This window comes from Tinamus guttatus, unplaced genomic scaffold, assembly GCF_059628265.1.
Source record: "Tinamus guttatus ecotype Peru unplaced genomic scaffold, ASM5962826v1 Tinamus_guttatus_pri_ptg000088l, whole genome shotgun sequence".
Taxonomy (NCBI): Eukaryota; Metazoa; Chordata; class Aves; order Tinamiformes; family Tinamidae; genus Tinamus; species Tinamus guttatus.
The window spans coordinates 506,249-528,740 of record NW_028288622.1 but is presented as its reverse complement, the minus strand read 5'-3'; the positions used below and the strand labels follow the sequence as shown (position 1 = coordinate 528,740).

At 34.7% G+C, this 22,492-nt stretch overlaps 1 long non-coding RNA gene across 1 annotated transcript in view; it reads left to right on the top strand.

Annotated features, from left to right (window-relative positions):
* The first annotated feature begins 9,884 nt into the window (after positions 1-9,884).
* The window catches only part of LOC148595505 (uncharacterized), a 74,140-nt gene continuing 61,532 nt past the window's right edge, over positions 9,885-22,492 (top strand). Inside the window, exon 1 of the long non-coding RNA XR_015913132.1 lies at positions 9,885-9,986. This is a non-coding gene — a long non-coding RNA (uncharacterized LOC148595505). The remainder of the gene's footprint in view (positions 9,987-22,492) is intronic.

Below are 22,492 nucleotides of genomic sequence, written 5' to 3'. Positions count from 1 at the left end.
TTCAGCTATTAGCTTGAAGATAGAGTTGAATACCTGTATGTGTATATGTCTGATACTTGGTTAACAGTATCTGGTTTTGGAGAGATATTTAGAGAAAAAAATGAGTGAATACTTTTCTAATAGTTTTATTTTATATGCATTATGTCTGCATGAAGCAAGCAAAAGATTGGCAGGGAAGTGATGACACAGCATTGATACAACTGCAGTAGGATCAATGAAGCTGGCAGAGCCTTGGGTGGAATTTTTTAGAATTAGAAGCATAGAATTCTTAGTGGAGGGTCTTGACTTGCAGACCTCAATTACAAAACAGTCAGAATGAGTCACTGTATTAACATACTCTTAAATTGTGTCTTCAGTTTTTGACTTGTGAGAAGGATGGAGCTGGAAAATGCCTAAAAGTTTAGAAAATAGGGAGGAAGGAAAATCTTTAAATATCAAAATAACTGTAGGAAAGAAAATCTTTAAATACCAAAATAACTGTAGCTAACTGTGTTGATATAAAATGGAGACTTTGATTAATTTGTTAAATATCCAATTTTGTACTCATAAGGACTTCATAAATATTTAGCATCTTTAGTAAGCTTATGAGACAATTTGAGGCAAAATGAAGCCAAGAACCTTAAAAAGTGTGCAAAAAGGGTTAATAGGTTGAAACCACTCAGTGTTGTTTAATCTACAGTACTAAATTATTAAATCCTTCAAGGAAGAGAAAGATCATATTGCAGAAAGAGTATTTGGGAAAATTACTTTTCAAAATTAGAGTAAATCTGCTGAGTCTGAAAATGTGATTTTAATCGTGGAGTAAATGCTGGGAATTTTGAGCAGATAAGCTGCTCAGGTGAAGCATAGGGTCACTTGATAATGTAACTACTTTTTTAAGGTGTAGGTTCATTACAGGAAAATTAGAGGAAAAAAGCTCTCATGGCATTTTGAATTTAAAGTGCATGTTACTTCACTGTATTCATAAGCAGCTTATTTTGTTCGTAATTAAAATGCATGCTAGAAAAAAAACAGGAAAAACAGAAATTTATATTCTGATAATACTTATAATATCTATTTAATTTATTATACATATTTTAAAGCAAACCTGCATTGTCTTATGTATTAGAAATAAAGCTACGTGAGCAGAGATCTTTGTTTTGTAGCAACTATAAACTTGAACTTTATTATGAAAGAGATACCGCTGAGAGTTTTTCCCCTTACAAGATGCCTTTAAATCTGATATGACATGATACTGTATGTATGAAAAAGAAGTCATGATTTCAGATATAAAAAGCCTGAAAGCAGATCTGTGGTATTGCAACCATATTCAGGAAAAGCACCAGTCATTTTATTCAATAGCATTCCTGGGCCAGCTGACAGATGAATCACTTCTGACAGTAACTCACTTTTTGACCTGTGTGGCAGAGAGAATGTCACAGCAGTAGGAGAGGTTTTGTGATAATTGGAAAGTGAAGGGGGCTTGGTGGTGCAGTAGGTTAGTGCATTGGCCTTTCCCCTCTGGAGACCTTGGTTCATATTCTACCTTTGGGTCACCAGTGAAAATTCATACTACTTCGTACTTCTGTTTGTACATATGACAAATAGACCCATATTTGGAAAAAAATATTGACTTTCTCCACTATAAAGCACAATATTAGCAAGGATCTTGGGAACAATATACATTGGAAGGAAGCTTAAACAGCCTCTATTCCTGCAATATATGTCTACCAAGTCCATTTTCTCCAAAAGAGCATTCACTCAGTCTATTTCTAAAAGGAAGAACGGGAAAGAGTTCTCAGTTGATATGCATGAAAATCATGCAAATATTGAAGGAAAATCATTCATAGTACAGAAATACACTGATAAAATGTTTATTTTTACTTAGAGTTAGCTCTCGTTAATCTCTCTTGCACTGATGCTATATTTCTCTTAAGCTGTTTTACTTGAACAGTGCCAGGTAACTGCTGTTCCATATGCAGTGGAGTGGAGCTGTGATGACATCCAGTGATTAATTAGCTCAAAAAGTACACATTCCCTAAAGATATCCTGGGAGACGCTTTTCAGGCTTGCTCAGAAGAAACATATTGCTTGCATTGATAGGGGTGGTAAACTGAATATAGATTGGTTATCAATGATATACAGTGTTTATTACATGTGTAGTGCTCACCTCTGCCTTGTAACAAAGGCGGTGCAGCTAATTGCACCTAGTGATCCAATGCAAAGAGCGCAAATTTTATCTTATTAAATTTTATCTTTATCTTATTTCCTCCTATTTTTATCTTTTAGTCTCCTTTAAAATGTACAACGTCCAGGTTATTTTAGGGATTTGCAGAAACGTATGAAGGACCTGACTTTTGAAACTCAAAGAATTTAGTTCTATTTAGCTCTATTTACTACTTTGAGTGTACACTTTAAAGATGGGTTTAATATGCAAGATGGACCCAGCCTGAGAGTGTTGGTGACTAAAGCAATCTGTCCAAGGATAAAAAAAGCATCAGGGGAGCAAGCCCCACAGTTTTCTACCCTTCTTCTAAGCAATACACAATCATAGTTATGGCTCCATTTTTGAGGCAGATAATAAGAATTATCAGATAACCACAATATCTAGTCTCTGTCCTTTTTTGGCAATCATTTCCCTCCAGTTTGAGGGAAACATGAAATAGCCATATAAACCAAATTTCTCTCTCTCTTTTTTAAAAAAATAATAGGAAAAAAGCTAGAACGAGGTAAACAGAAAAGAAGCAAAAGATTAAAGGATAAAGACAGGAGAGGGGAAGCTTGAACATAAAGCAGCAGACAAGAACGGAGCTGTCATTTGACTGATAAATCATGTTCTTAATCAGCTGTGCCAGCCAAAGAAACCTGAGTAAGCAGCTACAAATGAAGAAGCTTTAGCTGATTTTTCATCATGTACATAATAATATAAATTTGTACTTTCAATTGTACTTGTTTCTAATAGGGTAATAAAAGCCTCAGGTTTGGACTTTTCTTTGACTGAAAAAAAAGTAGAACTGGTGAAAGCTTTAAGCAGCTTCTATGCTACCTAAAACTTAGATCTCCTTTAAGAGCACTAGATTTCTTGAAATGCTTTTGCTGTTAAGGTTTTGTTGTGCTGTTTTCCTCATAAAATGCCATAGAGCTTATCTGAAGCCCTGAATAAGAAGCTCAGCAAGACAGGATTTAACGTTATTTTAATTTTACTTTAATTTAAGTATTCATGGTAGTTCTCTCTTTAAAAAAAAAAAATGGGGGGGACAAAGGGTAAACATGGGAAATGAAAGGTGATGGTAATGAAGCAATTTCAACCAAATATTCAGATTTGTAGATGCCAAAAGAAGTGTGTTTACTTTTGGATTTGATTTTGAGTTGAGAAAATAATCTGACAATTTATTTTTACACCACTTTAGTAGTGGTGTGGATTTTTTAAAGTTTCAGTTTTGTTAGGTATGATGTACAGAAGCAGGGTGAGAAAGTGATTTCATGCTCTATTTCTCCAGATGAAGTTTTATGCTTTGCTGACGAATACTGACATGTAAACCCAAATTGCAACTTTCCAGGTCTAACAATGATATAAGAATGTTGTTTACAAAAGTCATTGATATACTTTTATAAGCCAGAGGTCTTTTGAAATGAGTTTGTATCTAACCATGACACCATTTAGCTTGAAAAAAAATAGCTTTTCTTTCTCTTAGATTCCTAAAATGATTACTGATTTTTATTCTTTTCACATACATAGTTTGTTATCATAATTTTCAGTTAGATTGAAATAAAATGAAAGATGGAAATATCTTCTTTTTGTGGATTTCTTTTGGAATGGAATTTTCTTGATTATCGTAAATCAAATAAGTTTGCAGTATTTGACAGGATATAATGTGACAAAGTCATCTAGACCATGAGTGTGAGGAAGTATCAGTGCCTCTGCTTTGGAAATCTCAAAGTATTTCTCTTTCTTCTTTGTTATGTAACCCAGATTTTTTTATCATGAATAGTTGGTTTTGGTTTTGGCTTTGTACAGTAATCTTGAGTGATCAGGGGGTTACAGAATAAGCAAGTCGTATGTACTACCGTGCTGCAAGTTTACTGTCTCAGAGTTCTGCCTTACAGAAGGGGCATTCACCATGGGATGTTTTTTCATCTCTTGGTCCTACCTGCCCGTTTTGTATATCTGTGTCTATCTCTTCTCAGACATGGAAAAGTAGCGTATAAAATGGGCTAAACCTTAGTGCTGGTTTATCTTAATATCCAAGGCTTTAACTTACGAGAGTTCTCCAGCTTCTTCATGAATATGACTTTTCTTCCTGCCTTGGGGCCAGAGCAGATAGGACTGGAAACTACTCAAGCCAGCCATCTGTCAATGCTATCCTCCCTCATTAGTCGCAGTCCTCTTAGTTGATTGCAGTTGGCCTTTTTACTGAGCTGATCATTTCTCCACATATAATTTAAGACAGTATGGTTTCACTTGAAGTAAGACAAACAAATGCTTCTTATTTTAAATGGAATAAGACATTTTAAAAGAAACATCCAGTTCCAGTCACTGTCATTTATAGTTATGATTCCTCTTCTTGCTGTGTAACCTGGAGAAGGATTCCCACTTAATGATATAGTCCAGCATCGTGTTAAGCTAGTTGTGTGTTATATGGCCACATATATATTTTTGACCTATTTCTAGTGTTCTATATTTATCTTTAAGATGCTTTCTAAGGTAGCTCTCGGAAGATGGACTCTAAATCCACCAAAAAATTGAGTACCATGCTTTGTATTATCTAAATCACAACTTCAGGATATGAGAAAAAATAAAGAAGAGAAAGGATAAAATGAACAAAGTTATTAATTTGATAAAAAACAACAAAACATTTAATAATGTATCAGATAACATTTGTGAAAAGGTTTAGGTACTCACATTCCTAATGAGAATGTGTGGGATAATAGCCTTAATCACTATTTTGTGATAAAATATTTAAGGATTCAGACATTCAGTCCAGCAAACAGCAGCATATAAGTAGGTTTACCAGGTAATGATGAATATAATTATAGCATTCTGACATGAACTTGTTTCTAAAGACAAACTTGTTTCAATTAAGAATGATGGAATATTACTGGATGAAGTGATATTATGTCTTTTTGTTCATTACATAAAATAACATACTGCAAATAAGAATAATAAAACGTAACTTGGAAATTATAGCTATATATTCTCCCCTTTAGTCTCAGTTCTTAGCTGCTGGGAATTTAGAATCAGAATAGCTGTGGGTAGGTAAGTAAGAGACCATGGCTTTGAATTGACTTTCTCTTGCTTGGCTTGGCAAAATGTTCCCAGTCATTCCTCTGTATAATATCAGCGTTGTAGCCTATTTATGTGACTGCAGCCAAGTGCTCTATAACTGGCAGATACTAGGAGGTATATTAAAAGTGTTAAAGATTTATGTCAGTATTGTGAAGTCCATGGCAGGGAAAATTCTGGATACCTTTGTAGGTATTTCTAGCTCTGTTTTGCTTTGGAGGTGAAAGCTTCAATCTTTCATGTATTTAGAACTTTCTAAAGGAATGATTTTCTTCAAGATGACAATAACTCCTAAAAGGATAAAAGCTTAAGAAAATACATAGCATACTGAAATATGCACACATATTGTACCTCATCTTGCTTAGTTCTCCATGAAATGTCAAAAGAACCTCCTACTGTGATATGTCTGCAAGCTCTGCAAGACTGATTAAATTTCTATATAATATCAATCGTTGCATCCTGTGAACCATAAATTCTGAAATTTGTGTTATACCTTATCACTTCATAAAAGCGTTAAAACTTTTTATATTATCAGATAGGAAGAGTAAACTCTGACTCTTATTTTATTTGTGGCAATTTTATGTACATACTCCATGTTATGGAAGCTGAAACAGTGTAAATATGCAGTGTTTGCATATTATTTATATATGTGTGTGAGTGTCAAAGAAATGGATTAAGAAAGTTTTTATTGCAATAAAATACATAATAATATGATGTATATTTCCAATAATATGATGTATATTTCCCAAAATAGGGAAACAAAATAAGGTCTCCAAAGCAGAATACATAAAGATCCCATGAGTGCAGAATAGAAAATATTCAGGCTGCAATAGGATGCTGTTTCCTCTCTTACATTTTAATCTAGTGGAATAGCAAAATATAATCAGGAGATTTGGTGTTTTGCTTTGTGACAGAAACTAGTGTTAAAAGGGCTTGTGGTCATTTCTCACACCACTTCATAATGTGTGGTTTCTGTATAGAATCTCAACTTACACATTTAAATCATATTCAATGTTTCTGACCTTTTGGCACTACACACCAAGAGGCTAATGTGAGGAATCTGTTCTTCTTGAATTACTGACTGTAGTTTAAATCCATTGTTCAGAGATTTCAGGATTTTGAATTTCAAACTAAGAAGAACATAGTAAAAATATCTTTATTCTCATTCTCATCTCTCACATTTGCTCTCAAAAGATTTTGTACTGCTGCTCATCACCATAGTGTCTGAGTGCCTTCCAAATAAAATAAATAACGGTAGCAAAGCCTCTAGTGAACATCATGGGGAACATCAAGATTGAGAGGCAGAGTTTAAAAGGCTGCATGCAACAATGTATGAACGTGATTATATTGCTTTAGACCAGAGCTGGCTTGCATACAATTCTTGGGTAACCTGCAGTTAAGTCAATTAAAGTCTATATTCACCAGCCAATATAGACTTGCTTTACCTGTGATGCTTCTTTCATACCAGGGGTGGACAAGATGAAAGAGGAAAGTGTGTTCCTGTGACAGCTTTTGATAGTTTGTGACAAGTGTACACAAAAGTTTAATCCAAATTGCAAGTCTCACAGTTACAAATAAACCTGTGATTTCTTATAATGTTCTCTGATGTCAGTAAAAATTTAAATATTTTTTTTTCTTAATGAAAAAATAGCAGTTGAATTAATTTGATATTTTCATGAAAAACTGTCTTTCATTTTTATTCGGTTTATTTTCCTGCTTCTTTTATCTGTTCTTCAGATTAGAAGTTAAATCAAGAGCACACTTAAGTTGATCGTAACTGAGTAGCTTTAAAAAATGCAGCATTCATGGACCATAAACAGAAGTCATTAGTAGAATTTTGAAAGCTGTAGAAGAAGAAGAAAAGTGGCCACTGCGAGAATTTTCAGTTTTCAAGAGGCAAATATTACAAGAAAAAGAATAAAGTAAACAGTTCAAAAATTCTTAAAATCTGAGACATATCAAACCAAGTGCTAGGAAAAAAAGTAACAACATGTCTCCCCATTATGGAAACATGGTGAGATTGTGTGTCTTAGGGCAAATATTGTGGCTGAATTTCTATACAATTTAGTAGATTTTGTGTGTTGTGAGAGGATTTTATTCAAAATCATTCAAAAAATATCTATATGAAGCCATGTCATGTAGTTGGCCACTTTATCAAGGATGGGTAAAGAAATGGTTTCCTGAAATGTCGGAGCATCATCAAAGAAAGATAATATGAACTATTTAGAAGTAATCAGCTTCTTCTAACTGCTAATATGAATTCTGGAATTTGGATAACTTCTGGAATGTTACTGGATGCCTTTTTTTTAAGTAAGTAAAATGTGCAATTATTTGCATTACTTACCTTACTCATGTAGTAGTTGAAGATTTTATCAACCTTTGCCGTAGTCATTTTCCAGCTACTAAAAAAGCTTACTGCTAAAAAAACAATCCCTCCAAAATCTCTTGCAGCATGTGGACAACAGTGTTGTTCTGATACATCCATATTCCCTCAGTGATTCTGATAAAAAGATGTTCCCGGCCAGGGTCAGCATGGTGTATATACAACAATTGAACAATTTGAAGAATGCTGGTTTCCTAACCTCAGAAAAAAACAACAGACATATTTAAACCTCAGGAAAATGTTCAAAGATCACACAGGTTTCTTCTTAGATTTTTACCAAGATGAATCTTGTGGTTTCCATTCTTAAAGTGTACGTTTATTTACAAAAATATGGAAGCATCCCCTTCCTTTCTACATAAACATGATGCCAAATTCCTAAGGAAGCTGAGCTCAGGGTGCAAAGAGTGCTTTCCTGATGTTGAGACAAGTATAAATATCTGCTTATCTAAAATGTTAAATGAATGAATAACTCTTGTGTTTTCTTCAGGTTAGGAAGTACAACGAGGCATGCCCAGAGACAAAATGGTCTCTAAAAGCTTGTGTAGAAAGTACAGAGTAATAGGTCTGTTTTTGAAAATGTTCAGGCCACAAAATATCAGAGACTTCAATGTAATCATCAGAATATCAGAAAATGAGTCTAATGAGAGTATGGCAAGAAGTGTATCAGAAGTAGGAAAAATGATATACTAAATTACTGGAAAGCAGAACAGTCATTTTCTCAATTCAATAAATTGTGGCTACATGCTCTGTATGAATCCTTATATTGTAAGATACTGTCATCTTTAGTGATGATGTTTTAGAAAAGAAATGAGAAAAGGACTAATCTGATTGTCTTGCTTTTGTTTTTTATTCTTTTGAACATCATTAAAGAGATTATGCACAATCCTTAAAAAAATTAGTCCTGGCATCACAGGTTGATACTACACTTGATGAATGTAAAATAAATATTGTTTGCAAATATTCAATTATATCACAGTTTATGTTTTAAATGTAGTTTGTCTAAGTACTAGTGGCTGTGCACTTTTGATTTTTTTTTCAGGCTGGGAAATCAGAGCTAAGTGGTTGTAGAGCCAACTAAGGACAGCAAAAGTGTGTATGTGCTTGAGCCTCATCTGCTGGTGCTCTTACCCAGAAGGTGGCATGGCTCTAGCATGTCAGGTAGAATACTGCAAACGCTGAAAAGGGGATATCTTGGACACCAGACAACTTGCAGTGGCACTGGATGGATTTTGGAGGAAAAATCTTTGCTGGAAAAATGCTTTGCTCTGGGTAGCTAAGCGAGAGGAATACTTTTAATACTTGATTAATAGTACTTTTTTTCCAGAGTTGCTGTCAGAACTGAGCCTTTAGAATGACAAGTGGAAAAGAGAGCAGTGATATGATATATAGATAAAATTACCAAAACTTAACTTGTCATTCTTTTTCAAGTGGTAGGATCCTTTCTAGAAGACTGATGAATTTTGACCTAAAGGCTTTTAATCTGCTGAAAAGGTGAATTTTACCTTCTTCAGATAAGTCTTAAGTATTAGGATATGGAAATGACCTATTTGAATTAGTAGAAACTTTACACAGCCACATTCTGTCTTTTAAATACATTTGTTTTGATAAAGAATAAGCATGTTTTTATTTTGTTGTTTTTGTTTTTTAACTGTTCCTTGAAAAAAAAAAAAACTTGTTTAAAACATAAACTTATTTAAAAACTTGTTTAAAACATACCCAAATCTATGGTAGAAGCCACTGAAGTGACAATAAGCTTCATCCCTTTTTCTTCCATGGGGTCACATATTCATAACTTAACTAAATTTTGTAAACAAATGTGAAGAAATAGGGAAGTAAAAGTCCCAGAGGTGCACAAACTAAATCTAAACTGTGGAGTACTACAACTCATTCCTTATTTAAAGATAATATTTTAGAAATCAATAAATGAAAGGTATCAGCCTATTCAAATCCTGAAAAGTTCTGCAAATTTATTACCTAAAAGGAAGGAAAAGCTACAGACTTAAAAAGCAATTATTTCTTTGAGTTAAAAATAAAAGCAGAAACAGATGAGAAAGGCAAAGGTATTACACAAGAAATAAGACAGGATTTTTGATCAGGAAAATCTGAAAAATACCCAGTGCTCTAGATTCAGCAGATGAAAGAGCCAAGACTTCCCTAGAGAAGGAGCACTACAAAAAGCAACAGTTAAAGCTGCTCAACTTCACATTGCAAATATCTCTCGTATATTCTTCCTTTTTGGGTTATGGACATGCTGCCGAGTCCTCCCAGAAATGATATCAGTTGGGGTAGAAGTTTAATAATCCAGATGTTGATCCATTAAAACCTGGACTTCAGTAACCAGTGAGTATCAAAGGGGCTCCTAGACAGATGTCAAAGATCCACACTAGTAAGGCTTAATTTTGAAAATGCAGGTTCTGAGTATCTGCTTTCTTGCTCAAAGAACTTAGAAGGTATTTTCATTTTCTACAATGTTTTTTTCTTAATGGCTCAACATAAGTCTTTAACTCAGGACTTCATGCCAGACCTTTTTGTCTAAAGACCCTAATAACTGAAATTGCAGTTTCCAATCAAGTTCGCAGGTGGTGATTTTATGTTTCAGTAATCAATGATAGCAATGAGTACACCTTAGAAGGGAATAGGCAGGGAAATATACAAACAGCATCATTTCTATACTAATATGAAAAAACTGTCTTTGTAAACACAACTTTTATTTTACTTAAATAATTAAACAGAACTAAATTTCTATGAAGCGTTATTGTGAAGTTGATATTAATGCTGAGAGTCTGAAATAGAGATCAATGCTAAACGTCATATATCATAGGAACATATGTAAGAGAGAGTTTATTTCTGTGAAAGCTTACTATATAAATAGGCTAGATCAACAAATGATGGAGAAGGGAATAAAGAAGTGGAAAGGTCAAATGACTTCCAAGTGAGATCAGTAAATCTACCCATTTCTCCTGCATCCCAGTGTGGTTATTAAACCAACTAAGTATCTATTAAACTAATAGTTGATGACAGTTCCTAAATGGGTCAAGAAAGCATCCATACTGGGAGTGTCAAAGGTGAGAATAGGTAGGAAAACTGCAAAATGCAAGTATTTAGACCAGCTTCCTAACAACTAAATAATTAATTAGCAGCTCTGTTGCTCTGTGAGGAGTCTTGAAGCCTTTGCTCTGTAGAGATGGAGCTACTGCTGACTCAGAAAGCTTCGTTGGGACTGGTGAGGCAAAATGAGGTCATGATTTTTCAGGAAATTTTAGACCTACTACATTAAGCTGCACCTTTTCTCATATATTCTCATCATATTCTGGTTTTATTTCACAATGCCTGACATTTGTGGTTTCCTTTTACAGATCATAGACTCTGTTCATACATTATCTCTGCCCATAATTAGGTGAACAAAGATCACAAGAACAGCAAGAATTTTAGCTTTCTTCTCTGTGGCTAAAATTCAATTAGTGGTAGTGGTAGCATGGTAGCTCAGGTATCTACTGATAGGAGGTCATTCTAAGTGCTGTTTTAGTAGTTGAATGTCTTGCTTTAAAATGTGCTTAAAATTTGTTTTTGTCCTTTTTGTTATTTTTGGAAATATCTGACAGTTGGGCTGAGGCTAAATCTTGTGTCCCTATTTTTTATAGTCTATCATTCTGTGAATATCCAGCTTCTTGAGTTAGATTTCTCTGTACCTGATATTCACTGGACATGTGATTAGAAAGGCAACTTTCTAATCACACTTTCCAGAAAGACCACAGGGTATTAAGCAAGCTTTTAGGGTTGTTTCCTGTACTAGCACTTGTCTGCATCTTTGTGGTCCCCTTTATTTTATTGCTTTGGAAGATGCTGCCTTGACTCATTGTCTCTGATTTTGTGAGATGTGCTGATGTGAGCTTCAAGTGAGTGCTGTCCTCTGCGATGCATCGCTATATATTCTCAGAGGAGCAAAAAAGATACTCGGAGTTTAGTTTGAGCCTCTGTAGTAGTTGCCTCTCTTGTTCTCTGCAGGGAACTCGAGAGTGGGAAAGGCAGCCAGCCATGCATGCTCTCATTTACATCTGCTTGATGAAGGGTTTAGATTCACAGCAACAATTTGCACTGGGACTTCTAACGGCCTAAAACCGAAGAATTTTGCCAATGCTACTCAGCGTTAACTTTTGTCTTGAGCAGTCATGTGCCTTTCCCATGCCAAGTTTGCTCTCAGAATTAACCCTTAAAATCAAAATGCTAAAAGATGCCTGGTAGTCCCTGTTTCCAGTTTTAATCATGTAAGTAAATTAGCTTATAGCTGAAAACACAGCATTTCAATATATATTTGATAAATATTTTTTAAAGGAATCATGCACTATGCATTTTGCTGTGCTTCCATAGGAAACGAATCCTTTATTCTTACATATCCAAATATTTGCACTCTGTATTTACTAATCTGCTAGGATCTTCAGAAAAAAATATAGTGTTTAATCAGAAAAAAAAAACTCGTATTGAGTAAATGCTTTTGGACAGGTCAAAAAAGAGCATGAAATTAGCATTTATTAGTGAAGCTGAAATAGTCCAATAAGGTGATTTCACAAAATTCTTAGAAGAACATCAGTACAAAATTAAATACTGTAGAAGTATTTTATAGTGTTTTAGTATTTCAGTATTTAGCATTTTATAAATTTTTAGTATTTAGTATAATATTTAGTATTTTATAAAATATATCAGACAGTTTTCAGTACTATCATACCAAAAATATCTTTCATGGTTAAAAAAAAAAAAAGAGATAGCTATTTTGGCCACAGTTGGGATTATCAGAAAGCATGTGGGAAGTGTCTCTTTTAATTAGTGTTTTAAGATAAGTCCCGGTACTTGAACAGTTGATATTCCAAGATGAACTGAACAATATTCATCTTACTGGTTCAAGTAAGTCAAGCTCCTTTAGTCTAGCTTCTTTTCTAAGATCTGCACTTCTTGGCATATAATAACATAATACCCTTTGAGCACATCTCTGGTCAATCTTTCTGGAATGCAGGTAGTTACTAGTGTTCAGGACAGCAGCATAAATATTTGTTTACTTTTACTGGAAATTTTTCGTTTGACATAAACTGTGGTCAAAAATAATTAAAAGGAAATGTCTGCAATTAAAATAATCACAACTTAGTGGAAAAAATAAAAGGGAAAACTGAATAAATTCTCCCTAAGACATTCTCCAAAGAATGTGAGTGTGGGTACTCATATGCTATCAGAAGAGCCTCCTAGAAGCTTCTCAGCAGTGTGGGCAAAACTGAATTTTGAGGCAGTGAGATTCTGGGGGATATGGTTGGGATAGGAGAAAAGTCAGTTCTGTTTTTCCATATCTTGGTTAGAACAGGAGTCGCCCCAGGGACTTCTGCACCTTGCACCACAAGCCCAGCATGAGCCACACTGATCTCTTCTGGAAGCTTCTTGAAGTTAAAGGATTGAAGATACTAGAGGTTTTCTTTCTGAATCTCATTATTTTTTAAGTATCAGGAAATAGTGAGTGGGAAAAGTACCACAAATCTTACTATGCAACGTAAGAATAATCAAACAGTTTTGTTTCAAAGGTGTAAAATAATTTTTCATGTAAATATATCTTAAAAATGAAACACCAGAAAATTATCATTCCTATGTGCATTCCCAGGCTAGCTGTGTAAATGTATAAATTTGCCATAAAACTTATTAATGGGAATTTGTTTACATATTTTTATCTCAATTATCTATGCACACAGGACCCATTCAATCAATTTTTCACTAAGTAGTTTTCAAAATATAATTACTCTTATGGGTTGGTCTATGAACAGCAGTGTCATTTACACTATAGTTCACTAATTGCACTTCTAAGCCATTATAATGAATTATACTTGTACATTCTTCAGGAAGATCAGTTAATGCTAATCACTTCTATCACATATATCACTTAGAAGACATCCATCTATAACAACCGTTTCATTTACAGCCTCATTCCCTTTTAATTTTTTGAATTGTAAGATATGGCCATAAATACATAGTGTGTGCTCACATAATAACCTGCTAGCCTTGTAAACTTAGCAATAAAAGTAGAATTTTAAAATTTAGAACAATCTGTTTTTTACTTTTGAATCAATTTGAAATGAGAATTAATAGATTTGTGATCATTAGGGGTACAGTTCTGGAATACCAGTTCAGGAATTACTGTCTTTAGAAATAACAGTAAAAACTAATCTTTGTATTAAGCTTAATAAATTTATGAATTGAATGTAAAGGATAGAACTTTTTATCTCAGGTGACTAGATTTTTTTTTTTTAAATCAGATGCTTTTTTAGCCGTATTTTTTATGTTTTAACAAGACATAGGGACATATGTACTGCAAAGCAAGCAGCTGAGAGCTTTTGTCTAAGTAAGTAATTTATAAAATGGATGCCTAGATGCAGGCAATAAAAGAGATTCCTTTGCAGGATAAGGGATGCTGAAATAATGATCTCATGCTTGCTGATGTCCTTCTGACTAGTTTGACAAGGAAAGTGTAATTTTTTAAGGAAGTGGGAAACTTTGCTGGGGACATAAGTACAAGCATCCCAGTTGTCCCACGTGTGAAAAAAAGAGTTGCCACCTCTTCTGTACTTGTTATCATCACAGAATATTAGGACAATGTTTCACCGGTAACCTACTAGCATTTCACAGAAGATGTGGTAACACATGTAGCAAGAACCTTAAAATACAGGAAAGCTGAGAAGTGGATTGATATACAAACACTACCTCTTGTAGTAATAAATAAGCAGTAACTGATACCATCAGCATAGATGCTGTTGTTCAAATTCTCATAAAATTTATGTGATAGCGATGCTGCTGGTGTGAGACACTATTTTCAACTTCCAAACTGCAGCTCATTCTAAAATGAAAGCTAATGATAAGGAGAAAATACCCTGGTTTTAAAATATACTTTGAAAGGGTGTGAGAAATTCTTTGTGAAAAAAAAGAATCCAATGTAACAAAATATGACACAAAGGAGTCTTATGGTGTCCAACTAGTATAACTTCCTTGAGAGAAATGACATATATCAGTAACTAAACCAGACTGCTTTCCAGAGGAGAGAAATGGGGCAATGATATTTAAAAATTAATATTTTTCCTGCTTTAGTGCTGGTCAAGGTTCTTGTTAGATGTGCTAGAGTCAATATTTTCCTCACATAATTCGGTTTGCCACTTTACTAAAATTTTACCTGTAGTTGTAGCCAAACATATGGTAGCATTTGTCATCTCAATGTGGGGCTTCAGGATTGTCTACTCAGTAACATCAGGGGATTGTCAGGCTGGCTGCCTCTGAGACTGCATCTTCTTCAGTTCATGTAGATGAATAACATTCAGTAGGATAGTCAAGAGACTGGTGAAATTCCTAGCCATAAAAAGAAGACATAATGATAAAAAGGGGAGAATGAACAAGGTAGTTTTCATGATAAGAGAGGAAGAGTTTACATAAATAGCTAAGGAAGAGTATACGGGGGGAAGGCCCCGTACAGAAGCTGTACAAAAATCTAATAACTGAAGGAAAATTATTTAAGAGAATTCCCTCTGACAGACACAAGGAAGAGCCAATTCCATGTACCTGGAACCTGTACTTGTTAACAGGAATCAGCTGCCCTGGGAAAAAGCAAGCAAAAAAATAACAAAGAGCTCTTCTGTGAACTATCTCCCATCAGCCAAACAATAAAATGTAGATCTGAGGTTAAAAAGGAAATTTCTAGGAAGAATGAGGAATCCATCATTACTCTTCATGTCAGGAGAAATCTATATAACATCATGTTCTTGGAATTTTTACAGTCTTGTCACTGTGCACCTCTGACTGTTTCATTTGTTTAATTATTGGACATACAGAAAACATTTTCTGTATTAATATCTTGGAAGAACTCTTGTGATAAAAACAAAAAAGCCAAATCATTCCTTTGTTTTTTAACTGTTGCTCCAGGTGTGAACTCAAACTGTGTGAAACTGCATCCCCTTGTGATGGATGGGAGAATGTTTTGTCATAGTGACATTGCATTTCCCTCAGTCTCGTTACCTTAGAGCTCGCAGTTACCAAATGCAGAATATTGGCCTACCAGGATAGCAAGGACGTAGGTTGAGGTGCTTTGACTTCTGAACTCAGTTTAAGAGTTGAAAGCCATACAAAGGTTAAACTCTTCTAGAGCTAGGTCAGTGACTAGGGAGGTGAGCAAAAGGAGAGGAGGAAGTAGCTCAGCTACAGACAGAAGTAGCCATAAAATCCTATTTTTATTCTCCTGCTCTACAGTTCTGTACCATTTGGCACAGAGACATGATGGTGAAAGGTCTATTGATGCTCCTATTTCTCATCCTTTCCTAATTGTTATCCTCTCTACATATATCTAGTCTCCGAAGGACATAACTGCCAAAGCACCTGTAGCCTGATATGCATGCCAGTGGTATAAGTGCTCTGGCTAAGCCCAATCTTGTACTTTCAGACTCACTGACAGGCAATTTTATTCTTAAGAGCTGCCTGCAAAATAGCTGGCAATATAACTCTTATTTTCTCTGTAGTTCATATTTCTAGTTAACATGGAATCATCATGTGTGTAGCTGAAGTAGGTCATATAAAAGTACATCGAAACTAGCATCTGGACTGACTGGAGCACTGATAGGTAGGGGAAGACAAGGTGTTTGAGGAAGACAATGTTGCATAGAATTGTTCTAAGTCTGGAATTTCCAAGAAGAAGTGCTTTAGGATTTGCGTGAGAAGCTGCACTTGGACTGCTGTGTTTAATGACTATATCAACGTATAATATCAATGTACCTGCCCTCCGTGACTGGTCTAATCCTTTTTGGAACACATGTACACTTCTGGCCTCCAGATATAGAGAAGGAAAACCTCCAGTCTCATAGTATAATTATGTATTATAGAAAGTAATACTTCTTTTTTAAAAAACACTTTTTTTCCATGATGTCACTGAGTACTTGTAATTTTAGTTTTCTGAGAAATGAAGAGTTATTTCAACCTCCTTTTTTTTTCTCTCTGTTTATGACTTGGATTTCTATTATACTGCCACTCAGTTATGCCCTCTATGTCGGATCCTCATATGCTAAGTTTTCTTCTCATTTGAAAGCAATTCCATGTTTCTGTTCTTCTTGTCCTTTTCTACTTTTCTATTTCTATTCTGTTATTAAGAAATTAATAATAAAAAAGTTACATTCTGTATTGAAGAAGTACTTCATGAATACTGTACAACAAAGTTTTCTGTTTTTTTGCAAATTCCTTTATTTTTCTATCTTCTTCATGACCACTGCCGAGGGTTTGGCTGGTCAGTTCACAGAATTATCCACAATGTCTTCAAAATTTTTGAAGTGGCAACCAAGACAATTTTAAATCAACCATATCGTATTTGATGCAATCTGGATTTCTCCCCCACTATGTTCATTATACCTACTGTTTCAAAACCCATGCACTGTTTTATCAGCTAGTCACTCCGTATTGTGAATTGGCCAGGCATTGACAGGATAACAGGATACTCTGCAGAAAACAGGCTAGGGACCCTGCTAGACACTTTGATTTTGAGTCAGCAAGGTGACCTTGCAACAGTGAAGCCTATCTGCAAAAAAAACAGAGGAAAATGTTTTTTTCTTTCTGTTTACTGCTTGTGGTTCTGCATCTGGAGTCCTATGTCTGGTTTTAAACTCCCCGGTGCAAGAAAAACTTTGACACACTGAAGAGAGTCCAGCCAGAAGCAGGTGGTTAGGGTACTGGAGCACATGACCTTTGTTTGCTATCTTTTAATCAATATTTAGTTCTTAAAAGGATTGTTCTTCATACTTTTAAATCCTTTACAGTGGGATATATATCTGGGAGATATATCCGTATGTTCCAAAGGCCTCTCATAGACTTGTGAAGCATCAGTTCTTTTCACAGAAGCTCTGCTTACTGATGTTCCATTTGTTTCCTAAGCATATTTGTCATTGTAATTTTTACCAGCTTGTCTGCTCACAAAGTCAGACTTACTAGTATTTAGTTTCCATATCACCTATGGAGACTTTTTATGAATAGTTATTATATATACCATCTTCCTTTTCCCTGTGCCAGAGCATATTTAAGTGGTCATTTATGTACTACTGTTAATGGATCAGCAATTTTGTGTGCGAGTTCTTTTAAAACTATAGGTGGCTACTGCTGAATTATGGTGTTTTGTTACTAACTGATCAACTCATTCAAAAAAATCTCTTATGTTATCTCAAATTGAAATAACATAAGAGATTTTTTGAATGAGTTGATCAGTTAATTAATCTCAAATGGAAATATTTTTTCAGACTTAGCCGTGGCAAAAAACAGCCCTGATGTAGGAATCTTACGCAGTGAACAGGAGATGTTGGAGTCATGAAATGAATGCTGATTCTTCTGGAGCTGGTCTGAGCTTTAAGTTCAGGAATACCAGCATTCAGCCTTGGAAGAAATCCACTGATAAACACTGCACACTTCGAAGCCTTGATCGTTTACATTCAGAGCAGTTATTATTACACAGGAGTACAACAAAATCAGAGGCAAACACATTTAGGTACCAAATCTGTTGTCCAAGATGTGTGAGTAAAGTCCCATAACTACAAAAATATTGTTGGGATTTGAAAGGCTGGTTTATGTTACAGGTTTATGTTACCTCTGTTACCTCTGGTTTATGTTACCTCTGCTATGCACAGGCAGGCTGGAGAGCAAAGATTCTTGTAGTGAGCACACTGGACCAGGATAGTACATATATGCTATTCTTTTAGCTCATGGACACAACTGAGGAAAAAAAAACCAACAACAACAGTGTTTCCAATGACTGAACTGTTTTAATAAAGATTATATGAACAGAATCTAAGTTAACCCTAAATTTTGCGTTGTGCCCCTTTCAGGTGGCAGACTCTTTAAAATATGGAAACAGGTTGGTAAGGTACCCACAAATAGCCTTTAAAATGAACTGAGTAATTATAGGAAGTACTCCAAAAATGAATGCAATTTATATTAAGCACATTATTTTGGTATTTTTAAGGTAATATTTGATGCTGAATATTTGCAAGGCCATGCAGAAGAGAATGATGTTAGTCAGAAGGAGGCAGTCGAGTAACTCAGCTTATTACAGAGACAAAGGGAAAGAACTTTCTTGGAAAACAGCAAGAACATTCATGTGTGCAAGGATTGTGTTGCACACAAAGGAAGCAAGGAAATGAGGATATATATAATCTGTGTATCATTCAGCATGAAAACTATAGAAATATAGGAGCATTTATATGAAGTAGCTAGGAGAAATGCTAGAGTTTGTGTTTGGTTCCATCTTGTCTCTCTCAATCCACTACTTCACCATCTCCTTCCCAAACCGCATAGATTAGACATGGAGTGGACCTGCTGCTGCTGGATGTGCTGTGTATGTACGCAGTTACCAAAATAAACTGAAATAGTTGCAAAAAATATATTACAGGGAAACTTCAGGTGCTTGAAGAGAATAGCAGTGTTTCTCATATCAGGGAAAACAAGATAGAATTGGCAAGATATAGAGAATAGCATGAGTGGGCACTTTGTATGGCTGAATAAGAAGAGTGATGCACCCTAGTATTTACAGTGATTTTTCTTTGTGGTTCATAAGAAATGAGTGACTCTTCTATGAAAAAAAAAGACAAAAATGAGCATTTTGTAACCCAAAGAGCATACTGAATGTAAAAAAAAAAAAAAATGGAGAAAACAAGACACACTGGAAGGCAATGCCTAGTTTCAATTAAAACTTTTCTCTTTGAAAACATCGTCATTCATGTTGCACATCTACTCATCTACTAATATGTTGACAGAGTGAAACTGGCAGGACTTTGTCAGGGTCAAGGAAGATGCCAGTCATACGGAATGGTTTGAAGGGGAAATTAAATAGCAATTTTCTGTCTTGGAGAAAGAACAACATTTGTGATATGGATTTTGGAGCCACTGAGATTTTGTTTCTCAGTGTGTGGAGAGCTAAACCCTGATTGAGGCAAGGCCCTTAAGGGTAAGAGTATTTGCTTTGACAGTTAAATTTTATAGTCATAAACAAAGAGGAAGCAGCAAAGTTAAGGTTAATTTTGTGTCTTTTTGCAAGATCATTCTGCAAATTTTTTACCATTATTTTTGGAATGAATATATAATCTCTGTTGACTATATGGATTGTATACACAGCAAGTATTGGAATGGCATGTCAGTAAATTTTAAAAGCTAATCCATATTTTTTATTTTTATTAGGTTAGAAATATTTCTTAAATATGCATTTTAAAGAATGTCTTTCTGTGTAATACTTTATCTTTTAATCTCAAAAAATGATAGCTCATTATAACTTTCATTTGTGATTATGAGCTAGGACTATTGCTGTAACAAAAATACTCTCTCCAGCAATGCAGGCTGTAAAAAAAAAACATCCAATAAAACCTTCTTCTGCCTGAAATCAATAATAAAATAAGTTCATTTCATACAAACACACATCTAAAGCTTTCATGACAGTCTAAAAAATGTAAAAATGCCTGCAGAGGATATGAGTTTATTGAATTTTCTTACTTTACTGTTTCATAGACTCTCTCCTAACCAGATGGTATAATCTGATTGTATCAACCTAGAAGTATATAGGATTTTATTTTAATGTTAAAAAGGTCAGTAGCTTTGAAACTTAAATTCTTTGTCTTCTATACTGCATTAGAATCTCAGCACTGAAGTATTACCAGATAACTTTAATAAAAAGAAGTTGAATTTTATAAACTAAAATTTACTTATTCATTCCCTATATATACAGTTAAATTCTTTAGATGAATGCTTCCTAAGTATATGGCAAAGCAATATATACTTTATTGAATGATGAGTGAAATTTATATTAATATAGTTGATGTAGATATAAGATTTTTGCAAAGCATTTTTGTGGCATGACTATTACTGAATATTACATCTTTTTATCACCTGAGATGATATTCCAACCTTTTAGTACTTTATTCCAGCGCTAAAAATATTTTACACTTCTCAAAGACGTGTTCTGTTAACTTCTGCTTTAAACCACTTTTAGTTTGGAATTTGAGTTAGATTTTAAAATTTGGTGTCAGATCTACCATTTGCTGAGCCATGTCAGAGTTTTCAGTTGTTCTGCAGCATGGATTCCTTTTGAAAGATTTTCTTAGACTTTTATGATCTTTCTTAAAATCTGGATCACATTAGACAGAAAAGCTTAGGCATTTTCAGCACCATGGAAGAAGTTTGCAATCATTTTCTATAATACAAACGGGCTTATTTAGCACTCCTGTTATGGAAAAGATTCTACAATAATAATGCTACTATTATAATACCATTTCTGTAATAATAGCACTTCTGTTATAAAACACCGTTATTATAGAAATGCTATTATAAGACAAGCTCTGTTATTTAGAATTGCTTCTGCAATAAAAGTACTAAAAAAGTCTGCTTGTATTATAGAAAATTATTGCAAATTTTTCTTGCCTAGCAGTAAAATTTTTCATTCTGAATCTTGTCTGTCGCTGTTTGAAAGCCATTCTTGTACTAACTCTGAAGCCTCCGTGAGCTACTCAATATTGTATATTTAAAATAGGGAATTACTGAATTGGCAAGTGGAGGAAAAGGGCAGTCTTCATTTATCTGATTTTGCATGTTCCTAATGTATCGTTCACTTCTTTTCATATACCATGGCTGTTATTTGGAAAGTCTTATAGTGTAGTTCTTATTGATATGTGCACATAATGAGGGAGAAAAAAAAAAGTTATTGAGAAGACAAACATCCTTCCTTCCTTCTTTTTTTTTCTTTTTTTCTCATTTCTTTTTTTGCATCCTCTTCTTTTCTCCAAGTTTAACCACAGTTCAGAATAAATTGCTTCCATTGCCTCCGTTTGACTTTCTGCTCTATCCTGATGCTCATAACATTCAATGAGAGTAAAATCCACTCCACTGAGAAAGGCCTCTAAACCCTTTGAACCACTTAAGCCATTGGGTTCAGAGCTTCTTAATCAGTACTCAAGCCAAGTACCAGCCTGCCCAGGAGATCAGCCCAGCATCAGTTCTGAGCCCCCTCTCCAGAGCCCTGACCAGCAGCTCCCATTTGGGAGGAAGGGAGCAAGAGAAAGAGCCACGCAGATGTAAATCCTGTAATTCCCCACCCACACTCTTTTTATTTTCTTTATTATTTTCTTTTACATTTTTATTTCTTTATTTTATTTTATTTTATTTTACTTTAAAATTTTCTTGACTACTATAGCTGGTATATTGCTCTTTCCCTTTCTATGCACACAGCTGCCTATAGACCAGTACTCACGCATCCGGAGCAGAATTTCCATTGCTAAATGGCTCACGAAAAAAGCCTCCAGCATAACCCTTTCAAGCTCTTTGCTTAGAGGGTTAATTTTTGAGTAAGTGAGAGAAGTGAAAAGACTTTTGCTGGGAAGAAACCCCTGAATCATTGTGTGAACCTTGTGGCAAGGACTAATCTGTGGATATAGTTAGTTACCACAAGTTCCTTTTAGATGTTCCCATCCTCCCTGGTATGAAGAGTCTCATGCTTTGCTTTGCTGTGTCCTTGCAGTGTTTTAAATAAATTACTTATGTTTCTTCTTCTTGACAAATGTCACCATGAAGAACAATATAAATTGAAGTATATGGGGCTACATTAATTGCAAGCCAGCAAATGATCCACAATTCCACGATCTTGATTTTTGTCGTAACTGTTTTTCACCACTAACAATTAATCTTAAAATCTGAATTCATTCTGATACTTATCTTTCTTTTTTTCTCTTTTTTCTTTTCTTTTCCTGCCTGAAATAGTGCTTCCTATAGCAAGAAAGTGCTGTTGACAATATACTGTCTTCTAGTCTCTGTCATCTTTCCAT